At 44.4% G+C, this 21,451-nt stretch overlaps 1 protein-coding gene across 6 annotated transcripts in view; it reads left to right on the forward strand.

Annotated features, from left to right (window-relative positions):
* Positions 1-21,451, forward strand: part of LOC146868749 (uncharacterized) — a 227,555-nt gene that overhangs the window by 131,998 nt on the left and 74,106 nt on the right. The window contains exon 1 of one of the 6 annotated variants that reach the window (XM_085613722.1): positions 896-1,001. The exons of 4 other annotated variants lie outside the window; for them this stretch is intronic. The gene's annotated coding sequence lies outside the window, so the exon portion shown is untranslated. Of the gene's footprint in view, positions 1-895; positions 1,002-4,285; positions 4,421-21,451 lie in introns of those variants that run through there. One more of the 6 variants, XM_085613721.1, reaches the window with a different exon arrangement.

A 21,451-nucleotide genomic window follows, 5' to 3' on the forward strand; every position in this document is an offset into this window, starting at 1 on the left:
TTTTTTTACTTTTTATGGCACCTTACACTGTACATAATGTCATGATTAATCTGTTTGACTATTCCATATCGCATGAGTTGTGATTTATGGTGCTAATCTTTGTGTGATTATTTTATCTTGCACTGTTTGTGTGTTTATTGGGGCCCTGTATCTATGGATCTTCATTCAGTTGAAGTCATTGGCTACTTGGTTTGTTATTACAAAGACTGTTTTATCATTGTTTTATTATATTATATGCTGTTGTATGCTTTTATGGTTTAAATGCGTGAAACCGAATCAAGATTACTATGATTTGATTTGAAATGAAGCCAACCTGGCCAGTTTCATAGTTGTATAGATTCTTATGAAGCCTCGGTTTTACTGACTGGTTAAGTCACTTGCAACCTCTCCTTTCCTCCCGTCCCCGTGGAATGCATGATTTTAACATCCCCGAGTCACTTAAACCCTGACCAATCAGCAACGCCGTTCTGTGTTATTCTGCTGCTCCACCTCCTTTTCATTTCCCTCTCTTCGTGGTGGACTTTTGACCCATCTAACCAATATTTGCTGCTTGTCTCAGTCGTCTACTGCTGGCCGGTGACCTGCTCTGGCCCTGCCTTACACACAGGACAGAGGAGGATGTTGTTATCTTTCACAGGACAGGCGCGAGGCCCCCGGCGCATGGGCTGGTCATTTCCACTCAGAGGGGCGGGTTGATTCAGGAGTCATTTGTCACATGCGGCCTCCTGGCACTGGGACTTATGAGGCCCCAGGGGGTCAGCAATCCTGCTCCTGATTTATGATTGTGTTAAAACACGAGGCGCGTCCATTGGTCACAGATAAGGAAGCGCTGTTCTAGTCTGGCGCGTGGCCCAGCACTGATACAGAGCAGGCAGGCGGTGGCGGCCTGTCATACAGGGCAACGCCGCAGGTCGAGAGACATCAATCACTCAGAAAGGATTTCCCCGAGCTCGCCATCCTGTGAATGTGGCCACACCATAAGTGCTTCAAGGCTACCGCAAGTTAGTATACAGTGCTTTACAAAACCTGCACGTGAAATGAATGTGCTGCAACACTAGGCAACAGCTTTATAAAGCACATGTGATTGGTATATTACATGCATGCCTTTTAAACTTGCGCTTTTGATAAAACCCTGGGTCTTATTTACAAGCCCCTTGCGCCACAGGTACGTCACTTTTTCCCATGTTGAAAGTGACGCACCGGCGGCGCAAGGGGCTTGGAAATAAGCACCGCTGTATTTATGATTATAGAGTAGTAATAGCCGCCCATCAGTATCAGCAGCAATAACTCCTTGGGTGTATGATAGCTCTAGAAATAATTTTGGAGTAAAATAAAAGTTTATGGGGTATTTGGAAGTAAGAAAATGTAAAACAATTTTTTTTAATTGTTTTTAAGTTGCGAATAATATACATTAATATCCCCTTACCTGGCAACTGCACCAGCATTATAATATTTTGCACAGAAATGTCCTTTTAGTATTGCTGAAGCAGGGTACTTAGAACTGTGGAAACATATCATTTCTAGATGGAGATAGGACTTCTGATTTGAACAAGTGGGGCAGGGTATCCTGATTGAGAAAACTAAACGTGTTTACAATGGTTTGCTACGTGACCTGATAAATACCCTGTTACTTGTTCACAAGCACCTTCTGACCAGACCCAAGGGCATTATGGGATCTGAAGTCATCTAACTGTGTCAGACCACGGGTATCTTGATTTGACCATCAATATTTGATTAAATCCTTACTTTTATTTCCTAATAATATTGCTTTCCGGTGACTAATTTGACTGGGGCATTATAAAAATCACACAGGATCATACATTTTTTCAGAAGCTAAGAAGTAGCATTGAGCATAGCATCTATTTCCCAGACTCCACTAGAACCATCTTTAAATAAAGATACAACGCTTGTCTGATTCATTTAGCTTGCTTAATATACTAGGGCCCTTCTAAAAGGAAGGCTCATGATCCCTCAGGGTTCGTTTCTAGAAACCTAGCACTTCTGAAAACTATTTATTTTCCCGCGTGTGATACAAAATGGGGGAAAACACATAGTGACCACACCGTCATCCGCTCCACTCAACACGTATGCACAGACGTCACCCAAAGATTACACTGACACATTCGTTTTGGGTGTAGAACTGCTGCAGGTTTATTTCATACAACATAAGTATGACGATAGAGTGGGTTATCTTACGGGCGATCCAGGGCAAGCAGCCCCTCGCTGCTCCGCCTGCCTTGCGAGCCAGCACGCACGGTGGGTCGATGCCCGGCAGTGCGGCACATTCTTTTCAGATCCTCCTTTGGATCACGTGATCTGTCTAATACTCCCGCCCCTTTTAACGGGGGCGGAGCGTGTTATGGCACACCACCGGTTGGAGAGTGCGCAGGAAGCAGAGGGCGATCTACGGGGGCGAGGCGCTTAAATAGGGTCGGCCCCGCCCAGCCCCGCGTCACGCCTCCCCCAGCAATGCCCATTGGGGCCTCCCCTCCCCACGGCGCTACCTCTCTAGAGAGGGGAACAGGGGGGGGGGGGGGAAGGCTCCGACGGGTGGCCACTAGAGAGCTGCCCTGCTGATGTCCCCCTGCGTGGGACGCGGGCAGCGGCATTTCACTCCTCTCCTGGTTATTGACAGAGCTTTACACCAGGGGAAAAGGGTTGTGGAACCATTTATAAATACGTGCAAAACATATTTTATTAATAACTAGGGCTCCCAGTTTTATGGTATTTATTTTTGTAACATTTCGGTCTGAATTTATATTTTTTTGGGGGCCAAATCATTGGTATTTATCCATATTTATTTTGTGTTTTAAAAAGAAATGGAGCTGTAAAATGGTATATTTCCACGTTTATTTAACTATTGGACGTGCACACATATATGAATGCCCAGGGCTCGAGCCGGGGTGCCACACGGGTGGACGGCGTGCGTCCCCCCACTTATTTTACCGCGAGCTCGATAACGGGAGCAAACGGAGCCACACTTTTACTCTTTGGCCTCCCTGGGGCGAGATCGGAGCTCATTGAGAACGCTGCTCACGCGCTGGCTTCTCTGATGCAATCGCATCTAAGGGGTGAGCGAGGGGAGGCAATACGTCTGATGGTGCAAGCGACCTTTCGTGACGTCACTTCCTGTCGTGACGTCAGCGTCCCCCCAATTCTCTTTTTAGGACTTGTGCCCTGTGAATGCCAGTCATGTTTTAGCAAATTAAGCAGCCACTTTTAACAAAAGACTATCCTCACAGGTACATATTACTTTATAGTACAAATATGTGTTAGCATATTCCTGTATTTAAGGAAATCTCATCCTGTTTTTTACCTCTCCATGCTGTCCAATTGCTCAGCTGTTATCTGAAATTCATGACAGACAGCATGGAGAGTCTCTCAAAAGAGGCACCAGTTTCAGTATTTTCCCAAATAAATACAGACAGGAAACACATTATTTCCTGTCTGAATTTATCTGTAAAAGTCAGTAAACCCGGAAGCCTTACTTATAAACCCTTTTGTATTAATACTACGGATTATAACAAATACATCTTAGTTAATAAAAAAAACAATATTTGAAGTAAATAAAGTAACACTTAAAAAAAAAACAATGATTTGCCTGAAACGTATTGCCATCTTTCTCATTTAAAAGGTGGTAAAAGCATCATTTTGTAATAACTATGATGATTTCGGAATGTACTCTGGGCAGGTGAGCTGGTCACCAGCTCATGGGGGGGTGGTTCTAGTAACTAGCTTCATTAGGCCTCTCCTCAGAGCCGGCCTTTAGCATGGGCGAACGGGCTCCAGGCCCAGGGCGCTAGTTTTCTGAGGGGCGCACAGAGCTGTGTGCATTCAGGTCATGCCAACAGCAGTGCCCATCTCATCTTGCTCCATCCTTGTATTTGTCCCTGCCTCTTCGTTTCTGTATGCTTTGCTAGTTTAAAGTGGCTTTAGCCCTTCATTATCATGCGGTGGTCGATATTTATAGCATCCCTTTAGGCCCCTTCCTTGTCCTCCATTGACCCTCTGACACCCGCTGGCACACATCATCCAAACATTCATCTGCGTGAGGCAGCGAAGCTATCAGGGATTTGGGTGAGCTGGTGGAGGTGCAGGGGTGTTTGTGTTCAGGGCCCAGTCCCTGCTCACCCAGGACCGGTGAACTCAACAGGGACCCCCTGCTGCTACATTTAATTTACTACCTTCAGCAAGAGGCAAAGCTCCTCTCCGCCCACGTCCAGGGCGCTATCTTCGCAAAGGCCGGCTCTGCCCCTCGTGATATCTCCTGAGTCCATTAGTCCATCTGCCGTGAATCTGGCTGTGCTTCAAGATTTAATTTGCTCTTTGTCTGAGCACTGGGAAAGCGCATTAGCGGCGCATCCTAAGCGTGCGCTCGGACATGCGCAGTGGCGAGGACTCGCCAAGGGAGACACCAGAGGTAAATACCTGCTCCTTTTTATTTCTTTATGTGGAAAAATGTGTTTTATGATACGTTTGCAAAGCTGGACTACTGAGGTGGGTAACAAAAAACACTTCGTATCAGTCAATATCGTCAAGAGAGAGAGACCCCTCGTGAGACCGAGACCCCTGATGCGTACCGGACTTGGGATTCTTCCCTTTGCTGCCTTTGTTTTAATGTCCGTTTTGCAAGTTGTCGTCTTTCTTACGTTTGGAGCCAGCCTCGAGGCCGGGGGAGCATCTGCCTGTAAAACCGCTTCAGATTTCTCGAGTGGTTTTCTAAAAACAGCCTTCTAGTTTCCGTGTGGGGTGATGTTGGGTGTATATATAACTCCTGGCTGTGCCTGTTTCACCTCAGGACTGTCACGGAGGCGCGTTCTGAAGGTCGCATGTGGCTGCTTGCGGCAGTATTTATGTTAAACAGACGGTAGAAATATATGTGCGCTAGATGCTACATCGGTTCATCACTGTATATGTTTTATGCGACTTTATAGGTAGATAGGTGCACCGCGGACGACAGACACATCTTTACGTTTCCCCCAGCTTTTACATTTTTATGCTATAACTTCCTATATACACACACACTCACACACACATATTTTGCCTAATGTCTTAATTGTACCTGCTTTTATATAACTCTTGTGATCACATACATAGTACTATTTGTATTGGGTCTAGCTCTTACCTATCTTATTATCAGTGTCAGAAGGATGAAAGGCTGAGCCGGCCATGCCAGTATTCAACTTGTCAAACACAGCTTGAACGCATATGAGTGACAAGCGCCTGATCCACTGAGTTATCCCATCGGCTAACAAACAGCTGTATGTCTATATCTGATCCCCCTTACGTTCATGCTCAGATGACCAGGGGATCCGATCTTTGAACTGCAGCATCAGCTGAAGGGATCTTGACCCCCATGGTCACAGGTTCGAATATCGACTGGTCTACTCAGCCTTACACTATTTTGAGATCGTTTGAAAAAAAGACCCATTCAGTGGGGCACCAGTATAGATACGTTGTATCGCATAACCCAGTTTAACAAACCCAACAAGCCATTTACGGCACCAGTCATACTGGGTATAAAAATATGAAATATTTCCCCCTTCTCTGCCTTGGAATTTCACCTTATTTCTGCACGTGCAACCTCCTCCAACCTTTCCTTATCGGAATAAAATATGAGGCTTTCTGTACCACCCAAAAAGCCCTCTTTCTCCTACATCTGGTTTTCTGCCAGTGGTTTCTGTGGTTTACCCGGAGGGTGTAATAGTCAAGTAGTAAAGGTTGTTCAGCATTTGTTTTTGAAATGTGTGCGCAACCCACAGCACAGGTGTGGAGTCTGAAGCCTGCAAAAGCTATTTCAGGTTTTCATCTCTTTAGTCTACACGTTGAGTATAACTTGGTGACTGTCCTGGTGGAGAAAAGAGACAAAAATTAAATGTACTAAAACGCACACACACTCGCCCCCTAGTCTGTCTACCCACCTTCACACTAGAACATCTGGGACAGATGCAACTCAGCAGCGGTCTGCACATATTCTGGTAGCATGGATCTCTCAATAACGCTTTTCACTCATTTCTACAACATCCTACGGAGGACATTTGAGATACCACCTCACACGCATCTGAAGCAGAACAAAATATGCTATTAGTTTGTTATCACCATGTGACTCTCCACCACAATACGCACTTGCTAACATGAGACAGAACACCTAATGCTTCCGACACAGCCCTGAAATGCATTATGGGAGCGACACTCGCCACCTAGAAAGGCCAGACACATCATCACCCACCAGGGAATGGCCATGAGGAATGAACTAGAATGTGGCAAATGTTTCCAGTCTCACAATACCTGAAGCACATCATCACATACCAAATCTGACACTGGCCTGCGATAAACACCTTTGCACCAGGCGTAAATTGATCCAAGGTGCCGCAAGTGCTTCAAGAGGCTACCAGTGGTAGACTGTGCCATGCGAGTAGCATAACGCAATGACTTATTTTCAGGAGGGCCTGATGATTCAGTCCATATCGTGGTGGCCTCTGGCAATGGCATACTGTGAGTTTTGGGGAAGACTCCACTTTTTCTTCCAAATGAGTTCCACATCTCTGTGGTTGTGGCATGTGTCCGTCCCATACTTGATTATTGCAACAGTCTGTATGTGGGCCTGAAGGAATATCTGGTGATCAAATTGCAGGGTGCAGAACTCGCAAGTCAGAGCTGACCTAGGCCTAAAGAAACTCAGCCAAGTGCAGAGGCAGGAAGAGCTCTCCATTGGCTTCAGATCAAGCAAAGAAGTATAGTCCAAGGTTCTTTGTATCACTTCCGAGATATTACAACCCTTTGCTCTGTGCTTCTGTGTGCACCATAATATAACATAACACAACACAGGGCAACCCTTTAATCTCCCAGGAGATTGGGTATGTACTTTTATGAGGAGGAACTCATGAAGGAATAGTTTTGGAAACATTTGAATTCAATGTTTAGGTATTTGTCTCAGCTGAGTCCAAGCCAAGAAAATCTATTAAATCTACATGAATAATTCATACGAATATATAATCGTATGCATATGTTTAGGAGTACTGTGTGGTAGGTGAGAGTCAAAAGAGAGGTTTTTTTCGATCAGTCAGTTTTTCCAATAATACATTGCAAAATAGTGATGACATTTCATTGAAATAAGATCAAAAGAATAACATACACTAATGTAGGCCATCTAATTATATACAGACCATCAATTTAGTTTGTAAGTACCTTAATTAGTGTATCAACCACTCAGCCAAAAAAGGCTACTAACAACAGACTTTATAATCCTATCTATGTGGAGTACATTCAAACATGGGGTAGGGAGTCGCTATTAGGAAGGGCGGTTCTTGAAATGACCCTTCCTAATAGCGAGTCGCAATTCCTATTTAGCGATTTGCAAATAAATTGAGACTCGCTAAATAGGAATTGTACATGTCCTATTGTATTTTGCATGCCCAAATAGGTCGCAAACCATTTTGCGCATGCAAAATAGGGACCCTGCTCAACTACATGCAATCTATGTCCCTCACCTATCACCTTTGCAAGGACTTTCAGAACCTCACAACCTATAGACACTTTCAGCAGAACTATTCCCAGATTACACACATCTTCAGGCTGTGGATTGAGTCTGGATGTACCTCAAGTGAAAACAAGCATTGGCATAGCCAATAGGTCTCGCCTTTGGGACCTTATAAGTGTTTAGCTATGCAACAGTTGCATAACTAAATACTTATAAGGTCCCAAAAGCGAGACCCATTGGCTATGCAAAGCGGCCCTGCGGCCGCGAAAGTGAAAGTGATCGCGATCACGATCAAACATCAAAGCGGCCACGAAAGTGAAAGTAAACGCGGTAAAGCGCGGCGCGCGTGCATATGCACTGTAGCTCTAGGCTGGCCTGGTAGCACTTTTTGGAGCCCTCTCAATAAGTCTGTTACTGATACAAGACATAGAGGCATCTTAGACAAATTACTATTGTTCCTAGTGTATGCAATGCTGGTGCCGGCAGAGAGGAAATCAGAATATCTAAAAAGATATTTTATTTGAGTGAGGAAATGGCTGAGCCAGAAAACAACTTTATACAAGAATGAAAATCATTCAATCAGGAAGCTTCTGTAGTGCACATACGAAAAGCACTAAGCACTGAGCACTGACAAGCTCAATATTTTGTTTCAGGATTTGGGGATACGGTAGCCCGAAACCTAAAGGCTTTTTATTAAACCAAAAAATCACATGTTTGAAGATGTTGGTGCCTCTGTCTGAGGCAGCCAGTCTATCTTATAGGCATAAGTCTAAACCCTGGTTTAGTTTGTCCATATATCACCAAAGACAGATGTGTAGAACAGCAGAAAGAAGATGGAGGGAGAGAGAATTTGAGGAAAACAGTGCTTGCTTTAGGAAGCATCTGCAGCTCCATTAGGAACAGGAAAAGGCAAAAGCTATACTGCTACTATAATGGAAGCCATAACATCGTGCTGCTAGGGGGTTCGGTTAGCTTACTGATCCATCAGGCCTCTTCCTGAAGGCATTGCCTTTACAGAGTTTGGTAACCAATAGGGACTCTTGCCTTTCAACACAAAATCATTATAATCCAGCACAAAATATGAATATCTCTAGTCAGGAACTCAAATGTTTTCACCTTATTTCACTGGGTGAGGCACTCTTGAGACCTTGCCCAGCAACATGTTGTGATATCTGTCCCTGATATGGCAAGGTGTGGTCTCACAATAGATTAAAACAGCTGTTGTGACTCCCCACACTAAAAAAGAAGGTCTTCCCATGGATGACAGCCAATTTTTGACCAAGTTCTTATTTGCCCGTATCGACCAAGTGTCGGAGGCAGTGGTACATGAAATGATCCAGAAGCATGTTTGTAAGTTTTACCTATTCAGTAAATGTTAATTAGGATTTCAACTGGGGCAAGGTACAGAGACAGTCATTTGTTTGCTTGAACCCTTTCCGTATACTATGATACAATAGATCACTCTGTTCTTCTGGAAAGAGAGAATCAGCTTTAGACTAGGTTTAGTGACAAAGATAATTATTCCATGGTGAGGGAGCTTTGTTTTTACGCTGCCACACGATTCTGCAGTTTATCCATTACCTTTTAAAGGGTATATGGCTGACTTTCAACTGTACTGGACTTTCAGCACTAAATAGATGACACCCAAATAAGGGCTCATCTGGAGGAAGGTAGTTGCCAGGCTCTGTTCCCACATTCTTACGGGCTCACAGAGACTGTGGTCTCTCGGTGGCAACTTTTAATCATGGAATCATTGCCTTCATCCAAGAACCTTCATCAGCAACCACACCAAGCACAGAATTAGCTGTCATCTTGCACATGCATTCTTGTCAGTTAACGGAATACAGCAAATGCCTTTAAGAAAACTCTGATCATATGAGCATGCTTGAGTATCAGTACACTTAAAAAGGAGTTTAGCTCCAATTGTCAGTGTTCCACATCATTTTGTTGCAGTACAGAACCTCTGAAGCTTATCTAAGCATCCTTAATTGTCATTCTGCTCCACATATTTAGGTCTCGCCTACGCAGCGCACATGCGCTGCATAGGAAAAAGAACTTTAGCAATCGATTCCGTTTTCAGGCAAAAACGTGCACGCATTGCATTGATTTGAATGCAATGCATGCACGTTTGGCGGTTCCCTTGTGAGTGCGAGCTTTGAAACCATGTGTTTGTAATTAACATATGGTTCCTGCTTGCTACCGCAAGGGAAACATGCGCAGGCCCCCTCCTCTCTCCTCTCCCACTGCTGCCTCCTCCTCTCCTGCCAAACCTGCTCTCAGATAACCTTCGCGGCCGCGGGGCCGCGCTGGTCTTTCAGCGCTTGTTGCCCATATCTCAGGTCTCGTAGAAGTTGTAAACAGACTGAACGCACAGCATTAGGCACTCTATATCAATAAAAAAAGTGCACGCTTCAGATATGCTTCATTGAACGGGATCACAATGTGCATCCTTTTAGTACAAGGGACTTTGTTTAAAAAAGATTCTGTAGTTATTTATATTAGACTTACTCTGCGGGTGAGTCAAATTTGGTCAGACACCCAATTGTCCTTTGACAAAATCAATAAATGAATAAAGCACAGAAAACGGGAATAACTTTTGTTGAAAATACAAAAATATTTATATATATATATATAGATCAAGTTAAAAGGAGTACACATAAACAATGAATTTAGCAATAATTCATGAAAGAGGTGAAATCAGTCAGTCAGTCAAAGCTTTTATTTCGGTAAAATACCATAAAAAGACATAAATACATAAATACTTTAAAAAACATGATTAAATAACATTGTATAGAGTGAAATCCATTAAAACATTAAGACAGTTCTATAGAACAAACACAGTAAACACGAGATCTATTCCATGAAACGGGAAAAAAGTTAAAATTGATCCAGGGCCAGTGATATACACATATACCTCAAAGTACTATGATGATGATATAGGTAGTACTGAATCAGGGGGCTGAGTAGCAGAAGACAAAAATTTGGACCTAGCAAACCACATTGAGAGGAGGAATTTGGCCATTGCAAACACTACCAAAGGGGTGGTGTCATATTTCAGAATTCTGAACACCTCCTTGTAGTCCCTAAGGCCCCTAGACTTGCATAGCTGGATGATCCATTTTTTCCGTGCAATAGTGTATAAGGGGCAAAAGAGAACAACATGCAACTCTGTTTCGCGAATGGCAGAGCATAGGGGGCAAGAGCTAGCGGGGTTTGCAACGTTAGACCATCTATGGGTGAAATCTCTCAGTGGAAGGGAACCGTGTCTAAGCTGTATGTAAAGTTTCTTAGCCAGAGGAGGTTGGATCACGTCTAAGAAGACTTCAAATTGGGGACTACACTTAATATCCAGAAAGGTATCAGTGAGCCTACCCAGGGAGGAATGGAGTAGGATACCCTTCCTAAAAGATTTCAAAACCTCCCTCAATGAGTTCTTCGAAAATGTACGGCAGGTCACTTCCGGGGCCGACCATAAATTCCCCATCCCAATTAGGTTGCAAAGGTTCTTTATGTGGGCAAGCCAGGGGATCTTATCCGAATTACCCCTTGCCATAATGTCACCGAGATCGAGCCTATAGCTTTCCAACTCGGGCGTTGACCAAAGACGCCTCCAGAACTGAAGAGGACGATTCAGGGCAATCTCTTCTATGGGAATCAAACCTAGATCCCATCTCAGAGGGATTAGTGGGGTGCTGACAGGTAGTTTCAGCAATCTCCTGATGAAGGAATTCTCAATAGATGAGAGGGAGGCGGGGGTGGAGTATCCCCATAATTCAGCACCATATAGTGCTCCTCCTCTGGCTTGTGTTTTGTAGATTTCCATCGGGGGGCCCAGAGGTTTGCACGAAGAGTTATTAAACACCTTCAGGATACCCCCCACTGATTGGGCTAGTCTCAAATTTGCCTTTGCCAAATGGGAACCCCAATTCATTTTATCATTAAGGGTCACCCCCAAATAGTCAAACGTGGCAACCCTATCCAACTCAACCTCTCCCAGTTTAGGGTGGGGGCAATTAAGCGAATTAGAACCAAACACCATAAATTTGGTCTTAGAAAGGTTCAGTTCCAGATCCCTGATTTTGCAAAAAGAGCAAAAGGCCTCTAATGTACGCTGTATGCCCATGTAAGATTGAGATAGCAAGAGCGTATCATCAGCGAACATCAGGGCCGGGACCTTACGTCCCGCCAAAACAGGGGAGTCCAGGTTAGCGGAGCGCAGAAGATACTCTATCAGCCCATTGATGAAGAGGGAGAAAAGGGTGGGGGCCAGGACACAGCCCTGCCTCACACCCTTCTCTACCGGAAATGGCCTAGAAAGTTCCCCGCCTCTCCCATATCTCACCCTTGCATAGGTGCCTAGGTGGAGTCGTTTGAATAGGTGGCAAAGATAGGGGGGGGCACCCATCTCTAGCAAAATGGCCCAGAGTTTTTCCCTTTGCACCATATCAAAAGCGGACCGAAGGTCCACAAAGATCAAATACAAATTACCAGCACCCATGCTGACTGTTTTCCAATAGATCAAAAGTAATCTAAATAGTTGATCAATAGTAGAAACCTTAGCTCGGAATCCCGCCTGTAGGGAGGTTAGAATATGTTGATCCTCCATCCAGAACTGCAGTCTGGATAATAGGACTCGGGCAAACAGCTTCTGAAGAACATCAATCAAATCAAATTTGTCCTACACTTCATGAAGAAAACATCTATTCCAATAAAAATGATGACAATGACATATCTCCTAATGAGAATAATGATCACTTAAATCCAATCAATATTTTGGAAGTAGATGATGGAGTCGACGTTTCGGTCTTAAACGGCGTCAGTCCGTCAGACCATCTGGAGGACAATAGATATTGCATATATGAAAGGATCCTATTCTAGTCGTACTCTACACGATAAATCCTTGTCATGGAGATTTGTTCAACAAAGCTCATATAAATGTCAGAGCTATCACTGATCCTCAGATCAAGGTCAATCCAGATTTATGGTGGCAATTTAAAGCTCAATTCAAATTGGTGGCGGCAGTTATAGGAGGGGTTCTCAGCTCACCCAATTTCAGTTTCCCAACTGTATCTATCGGGGGAAAGATGAAAGCTGGCGTCAGTCCAGGAAAAAACGAGGCGAACCGGTGATGTTTGTCTCACCGGTTCGCCTCGCCTCGCCTAGAGTCCGACTAGAATAGGGTCCTTTCATATATGCAATATCTATTGTCCTTTATACTAAATCCCAATCTAGATTGCTTCCTCCCGCTCCGTGGTTTACTGTCTCCCTTAGACCTGGAATAAAACAATGTAAAGTTTAGGAGAGACTGTGGGAAAAGCATTATGCGCCAGAGGCCAAAGCCACTTATCTGTAGGCACAAAAAGAAATATCATGCTCTTTGCAGATCTGCCCGTGCCTACTTCTATATGGATAAACTTACGTCCGCCCAAAATTGTCTGAAAACCCTATTTAAAGTTGTTTCCGAACTTTCTGAATCCAATATGTTCTCGCCATCCCCCTCCCTTTCATTACACCAGTGCAATGAACTAGCGCAGTTTTTTCATAATAAAGTTGTGTCTATTCATCGTGAGCTTGAGTTGGATTCCTGTTCTCATGACAACTTCATCTTTCCCACTAATCATCTTTCTGACCAGGTTGTGACTGTTCCCCCTGGTTTTGCAACTGATGAATCTTGCCAACTTAAGGCTTGGCTCCCAATTGATTTAATTCCTTTGAGAAATCTACTTGGAAACATCAAGTCTGGCTCCCCACTTGATCCTCTTCCTCCTTTCATGCTCAGATGCCTCGATGAGCCTTCCCTTGAGGTGATTGCTCAGCTTCTTAATTCCTCCCTAAATCTGGGCCAGTTGCCTCGCAGTTGGAAGCACAATCTGGTGCTTCCACTGTTAAAAAGACTGGTTTAGATCCCCTGTGCTGGTCTAACTTCAGGCCTATATCCCTTCTCTCCACCTTTTCCAAAATATTTGAAAAACACATTAACTCCCAACGTTCTGCACATGTGACGAAACATCAGCTATTTCATCCGTCTCAGTCTGGCTTTCGTCCTGGTCACAGTACTGAGTCAGCTCGGTTGGGGTTCATGGAGGACCTTAGGCAGCAGCTTGATTGTGGGGGCTAAGCAGCGCTCATCCTTTTGGTTTTGAGCGCTGCTTTTGATACAGTATCCCATTCCATTCTGCTGGAGTGCCTCGTAAGCTCTGGTATTGTAGGTGTAGCCTTGCAGTGGCTGATTTCTTTTTTGGAGGATCGCTCCTTTCAAGACTTTTCTCACACCGTTAAATCTAACCCCGTTGCCTTGACATCTGGAGTTCCGCAGGGTCCGATCCTGAGTCCTCTGCTTTTTAATCTTTATGTTCTCCCTTTGGCAGACATTGTGGAAAAATCTGGGTTGACCATCTTTTAATACGTTGCCGATACGTAGATTATTTTTTCTTTATCATCTGCTCAACATCAAGATCCTTCTTCACTTAAACATGGTCTGCGTAACATCTCCTTGTGCATGTCCAGCAATGCTGTAAGGCTGAATGGTTCTACAACGGAGGTGATCATCCTGGGGAACAATCCTGAGCTTTGGGGAGCCAACCACTGCTCTCTCTCATTGCTCTGGGCTCGGGAGTCACCTCGGCCTGCTTTGTGGTCCTCAAGAGGTTAAAGAAAATTCTCTGGCTAATTCCACCTGCTGCTCAGAGGACTGTCCTGTAGTCTTTGGTGATCTCCAGGCTCGATTACAGTAATGTAATGTTTCTGGGTGCCGACAAGATCTCTGTACGCCGCCTCCAGCTCATTCAGAACGTAGCTGCCCGCCTACTTTATAGGTTGCCTCGCCACGCCTTTGTCTCCCCTCTGCTCTATCAGCTGGCTCAGGGTTGGCAAGCATGTTGAATTTAAGGCTCTCTGCTACATGTTTAGAGCTCAGAACTGCCTGGCCCCCTCATACATACCATATCTTGTCAAGCCCAATCTAAGATCAGCAAATCTTTTCCTTTTCTCAGTCCCTAGAGTACGGCTGGCCCTTATGGGTGGCCGTTCGTTTTCCTTCCTGGGACCAAAATTGTGGAACTCTGTTCCGCTAGAACTCAGGAATTGTCAATCCCTCTTTGCCTTCCATAAAAAGCTCAAGACTTTTCTTTTTAGCCAGGCCTAATGCCAGCTGAGCTTCTATCTTGCTTGTTTGGCTGTCAGTGCCGGCAAACCTTGTTGGGTAGCTTTATAAATCTTTAAATAAAAAAACTGCAGTCCCTTTTCTATTTCAAGTATTAGGGTAATTCATTGATAGGCATTCCTCTATGCCATGTGACACCCCTGTTTAGCTCCAGTTATTTTGTGAGGTTGTCTTCGAATATATTGCCATACAGTGGAATAATCTACCTCATCAACTACCACTTCTACCTGCTTAAGCAGTGAAAAGTGCCAGCGACTCTCTTTTTGGTGAAAGGGAAAATATTTTTAATTGGGCTTTGGCCCAGAGAGAACGGTGAAAAGCCAAGGAAGGAAGAGAAAGAGAGGAAATAGTGATAAAGAGAGAAAGCAGAAATGAAATGGAACCTGCAAGAGCGAGATAAAGAAGCATGAAGTGTATGTTAGTAGATGAAACAGACATGACTTACAGTCGGCATAATCACTATTGGATGAAGAAAAGCGTTGGCTTTCTAATTGCTTAGAAAGTATACTTACATAAACATACACAGATGATAAGACATGGGTGCTCAGTCAGCGTAATTAAGTGTGACTACCGAACACAATTGGCGTTTACTTCAGCTGCATGATGATGATACATGGTGATGCACAGAAAAGCCTGAGGAGAGCACTAGTAGCAGCGCATTAATTCGTCAAATACTGAGTGCTGGTACCCACAACTTTTATGACAAGCCTGTGGACCGTACAATTAAAAGCTGGTGCGTGAAATACCAAAGCTGGTTGCCTCAAAACTCATGATGCACCTTAACTCCACTGACACACATATATCTGCCCATTTATTTCACTCTTGCTTATCCTGCTTTCTCCCTTTGTGATGTTGTTCTCATTTTTCTCTTTCTCTATCTATCCCCTTTTTCCCTCTTTTGCCAACTTGAAACAACAGACGCGAAAAAATAAATGCTGGTCCCCAAAAATAAGTGCCACTGCCACACACCGGCAACCACTGGCTCAATTTAAGCACTGACTGGTAGAAGGTTAATCTAACTTTGGGTATTAAACAACTATCACGGGGCAATGAACGATTGAGCAAAAGCAGCTCTCAAAAAGCAAGTGTTCTGAAGTATACTGCCCATACATAGAACTTTATGGTATCGTAAAGTGTTATGACACACAGCAGCAGTTAACGTTTATTCTCTTATGATGACACACTATGTAGTTCAAGGGCATGGATTTATTAATCATTCACATTCATGATAAATTGCGCAATTAACACACAATATATGAATGATTGCACAAATTGGTATTTTGTAGCACTTGGATTCTACCTCCTATTTGACTTATTAAATCTAGCTTGGCCAATTATTCATGCCATGAGTTATGATTCTTGTCAGCATATTTATATGATTGTTTACATGGTACATTCATGTTGGAGCTTGTAATACTAAAGCAGCGCATAAAGATTCACACAAATCCTGCCATGTTTAGAAATACAATTTCTGAACATCAACTCTTTTGCAATACATGGAACTTAAATACGTTTCACAACTTGTTGTTTACTTTGGTTAAAGTTGAAATACTAACAGTGCAAAAGAGGCCTCGAGCTTGAGCCAAAATCCACAGGGGACTGGGGTGTTAAGAAACACAGTGTTAGACAGTGGTTTGCACCCTGTCCAAGTAGAGACCCTCACTCTAGTCAGGGTAGGGGGATTATACAGCTCAGATAAACCCTGCTCACCTCCTTTGTAGTTTGGCTCGAGCAGTCAAAGCATTTGTGAAGCATTTGTAAAGTATTTGTACATACAAACACAGTAACAGTGAAAACACTTTGAAAGGACACCAAAAATCCTGCATGTATAAGTAAAGTTATCACATTTAAAAGGTTCAAAATAGTTCAGTCCATAGGAAACTATGGATGAGTCAATTTTAGCACAAAGTACCTGGGAAGGGCTAAAATCAAAGCCAAAAACAGGCGCTGGGGAGGTGCAGTGCCGTAAAAGCAAAGTGGTACTTTGCTTCATTACTGCCAGGGGAGGTGATGCATCAGTTTCTAACTGCAGCACAGGGGAGGTGATGCATTGGTTCCCTACTGTCAGAGGAGGTGATACATTGGTACCTTACTGTCAGGGGAGGTGATATGTCGAACTCCGGATACACGGCCTCGGTTCCTTACTGCTGGGCCACATCGATGAAGAACTTGGCTCATAGGTACGATGCATTGAAAATCCAGACATGCTGTGTTGATGTGGAGGAGCAGGCAGTGCACTGATATAACAGTCCGAAGCAGGTGATGCACTGATTTCTTCAGCCACACAGCAGGGCCCTAGTCGGAGTCGAAGCGTGCACCATGGATGTTGATTACACGGTGCTCGGGACTCGGGTTGCAGCATTCCTTCAGCCGCAAGTAGACACTGCATCGATTCTTTGGCCGCACATCGATGATGCACTGGATTTCAAACCGCTCGGCGGTGCTGCGCTGAAAAAACAGCTGTTGAGAGTCAATGCATGGATTTTATGGGTTCTTAGCAGCCAAACCACTTCCAAATTGCCCAAAACCTGAATTGGCACCCCTTGTCAAGTCAGAACTCCCAGCAGAGGATTTCAGGGGTTGCAAATGAAGTCTTTGATGGCCCTGAGACTTCTTAACAGAAGACAAGTATGCATAAGCCTTTGGAGAACCTTGGAAAGCAGGCTGTAAAAATGTAAAAAACAAAGTCCAGTCCTTTCACTCCCAGGACAGAAGCAGCCAATGGAATGGCAGTTCTTCCTACGGCATCCAGCTCTTCTTCCTGGAAGAATGTCCTCTTAGTCCAGAACTGTTCTGAAGTTATGGTGTCACAGCTCCAGTACTTATACCAGTGTCTACCTTTGAAGTAGCAAACTTTAAAGGAAAGTCTTTGTAATTCATAGGACCTGCCTTACTCTGACCTGGCTCCAGACACACTACAGGGGGCGGTAACTTCTTTGTGTGAGGACAGGCACAGCCCCATTCACTTGTCAGTGACAACTCCTTCTACCACTCTAGCTCAGGAAGACCTATCAACCTGGTTATGGGCCATCAGCATATGCAGGGCACATCTCAAATCCCTTTCTGTGACTGTCTCTAGTGAATGCACAAACAGCCCAACTTTCACCCTTCCTCAGACGTGGATTCCACAGACAGGAAGAGTCACAGAATGGTGAAGCAAGAAAATGGCCCCTTTTTAAAAGTGGCATTTTCAAACACGCAATTTAAAAACCAATTTCACTAAAAGATGTATTTTTAACTTGTTAGTTCAGTGACTCCACACTCCAAATTTTGATCTATTCCCAATGGGAAGTTACACTTGTAAGAGGTTAGAAGGCAGCCCCAATGGTAACCTATGTGGGAGATAGTCCTTGCAATAGGGAAAAAAGAAATTAGCAGTATTTCACTATCACTATCCGGACATGTAAAACACTCCAGTCCATGTCCTACCTTTCATCTACACTGCACCCTGCTCATTGGGCTAACTCGGGTCTGCCTTAGGGGTGTCTTACATGTAGTAAGAGGGAAGGTTTGAGTTCTGATAAGTGGGTACACTTGCCAGTTCAACATGGCAGTTCTAAATGGCACACACAGACGCTGCAGTGGCAGTTCTGAGACACAGTTGCAAGCCTACTCATGTTGGTGGCACAATCAGTGTTGTAGGCCCATGGGTAGCATTGAATATAGTGCACTTTAATAGAGACTTACCAGTAATCAAATATGGCAATCACAAATAACCAATTACAGATACAATTTTACAGAGTGAGCACTTGCACTTTAGCACTGGTCAGCAGTCCTAAACCCAGCAAAAAACGAAGTCAGAAAAACACTGGAGGAAGGCAAAAAGTTGGCGAATCACCCTGAAAATGGGGCAGGTCCCACACACAGTGACTACGGATATTGAAATAATTTACAAACATGCATTTATTCATGACAAAGAAACATGAACAAATCCTCAAAAGGTGTGTATCATTTCTTGATATATGTGGATTCAATAATATACAGTGTTAAAAATGGGGTTACTGGTTGACCACGATGGAGCGTGGGCCAGTTACAGGGACCCCATTAGCCCCACTGAACATCATACTTTAAATTCTTGTGTGCATTCTGCATGGCTTTCTTTTGCGAGGCTTCACATTATCAGAAGTCGCTTCCGATGAAGCCGGGCAGCGATGCTTTGTGGGGCTTTGTGTTACTCTGCACTGATTCCAATTAGGTTGGCAGGCGTATGATGAGAATTTGTGGTGCTTTGTGTCGGTTCTGATGGGGACCACAGATGGGCGGTTAGAATACCTTTAGGACCACTCCCAAAGTACCAGGACAGGGGTGCTACCACTTGGCGGGCAGAACTCACAGCTAGGTACGGTTTCAAGGTGATTTCTGTCCCTGAGGCTATGATTAGGAGGTCAGCCAACTACCCCTTGGAGTCACAATAGTGGTCCGGCATTCAAGATGCAGATCCAGATATTCTCTCATGCAGCCAGGCAACAGGCATAAGGAACCAGGACAGGGGTGCCACCACTTGGTGGGCAGAACTCACAGCAAGCAGAGTCTAGGTCCGGTTTCAAGGTGATTTCTGTGCCTGAGGCTATGATTAGGAGGTCAGCCAACTACCCCTTGGAGTCACAATAGTGGTCCGGCATTCAAGATGCAGATCTAGACATTCTCTCAGGCAGCCAGGCACCAAGGGACCAGGACAGGGGTGCCACCACTTGATGGGCAGAACTCACAGCAAGCAGAGTCTAGGTCTAGTTTCAAGGCGATTTCTGCCCCTGAGGCTATGATTAGGAGGTCAGCCAACTACTCCTTGGAGTCACAATAGTGGTCCGGCATTCAAGATGCAGATCCAGACTTTCTCTCAGGCAGCCAGGCAACAGGCACCAAGGCAGCCAGGCAACAGAGTAGCAGTCCTTCTTGCAGAGCAGCACCACAGTCCTTTTGAGCTTTCCACAGGTCCAGAGGTGTACTGAAGAGTTGGGTCTGAGGATTCAATATTTATATCTGGTACCCACTTTGAAGTAGTAAAAGGTTCGAGAGAATTCTCTTTTGAAGTCCTTGAATTCTCTGCCTCTCCTGTCCTGGCTCCAAACTGGCTGCATGAACAATGCAGTGATGAAAAGTATTTTTTGTGAATGCCAGGCACAGTCTATTCAGTTGCAAGTGAGTCTGTCCCCAGGTCCGTCTCCATCCTGCCAATTTGTGGCCCAGCCAGGCACACCTAATCACTCTATTGAGTTGCTAGCTGGAAGGAATAAACAAAGTACAGCTGCCAACTACACCCAGTCACGTGGCCTTGGAGCAGGCTGCAGGCATCACATACTGTAAAAAAAAATGCCATGTTTCTAAAAGTGCAAAAACAACAATTGATGGATAGAATGCAGAACAATGTCATACATTCACCCCAGTACAGAGATCTGGGCCTAAATACATAGTTTATTTGCTCTGTCTAGCTTTGTCCAGCATTCCGTCCATCAATTGTTTCTTTTGCATATGTCGCTGTAAGTGGGAAGGGTATGCCCAGACGTGGGTCCTGTGCTCACTACAACCCTGGATTCAAGCTAGCCTGGCCGATGAAGGGTGAAGCCCTGAAACTGGTCCCAGGATGCTTGTTTCCGGTCCAGGGAGGACCTGGCTTGGCAATTCGGGCTGGACTGTTGCCACAAGGAAAAGGGTCAAGACTGATTTGCATATGGCTGGGTCCAAACTGGGGTGGCGTGGTGAGCAAAAGAATTATGGATTAAACCCAGACCCTTGTGACTGAGGGTGAATGTTTGCATTGTCCAGCATTCCGTCCATCAATTGTTTCTTTTGCATGTTTATAAAAGTGGCATTTTCAAAATTGTAACTTAAAATCTGACTTTACCATTAAAGAGGATTTTTAATGATATAATTATGTTAGAAATTAGGGGGCATACCAGCAACAACCGGCGATAATTATCGCTAAGCGCACTTAGCGCTAGGATAATTATCGCCGGCTAACGTGGATTTTTATCGCTGAGATAGCGTGCTATTAGCAACGCTTATCTCAAAAGCGATAAAAATCCTAGCGCTAACTGCCAAACGTGATATTATCGCTGGGTTTCCAGCGATAATCTCACGAAATGTGGCATTAGCTTGTTGATAGGGCCTCACAAACTTAGCGATGATATCCACCTTCCATAGGATATCATGGCTAAGTCAGTCCTGAAGCAGGCGTAAGGAAAGTAGCGATAACAGGGGTTATCGCTACTTTTCCTGCCGCTATGCTTCATAGCGTGTGGCTTGATGATAGGAGAAATGTCGCTTAGCAACATGGTCAGGTCAGGAACGCCCACTTTGCATCTCAGTAGAGATGCAAAGTTGGGCGTTAGGAATTCGTGCGCTAATGCAAGGTTTCATGCGTTAGCGTGACCTTGCTAATTAGGCGATAAAATTATCGCCGCTTTTTGGACGAAAACGACCGCAAAAGCGGTGATAATTTTCTAGCGCCGCGTTGTAGCTATGCCCCTAGGTCTCTGATTGGCAGAGGTATGCATCCTTGTCCAATCAGGCACCACCACTCTATTCAGGCTAAGTTCCCAATACCTCTAGGGAATCCTGTACCCACCCTCTGGTAGGTTGGCGCAGAGCAGACAGGCTTAACTTCAAGAGGCTATTGGTAAAGTATTTGTGCACACCCACAGAGCAAGACACAGAAGACAGCACAACTAATAGACTCCCCAGAGTGGTAGAAAAATTTGGGCGATTTATATGCACGTAAAATAAGGCAATACAATAAAGCTCCTCTCAATAAGAATCAGGAAATGAGTTAATTTACGAGGTTATAGGCAGACAGTGGTGAATGGATTGGG

Source organism: Triturus cristatus, chromosome 1_2 (assembly GCF_964204655.1).
Source record: "Triturus cristatus chromosome 1_2, aTriCri1.1, whole genome shotgun sequence".
Lineage (NCBI taxonomy): Eukaryota > Metazoa > Chordata > Amphibia > Caudata > Salamandridae > Triturus > Triturus cristatus.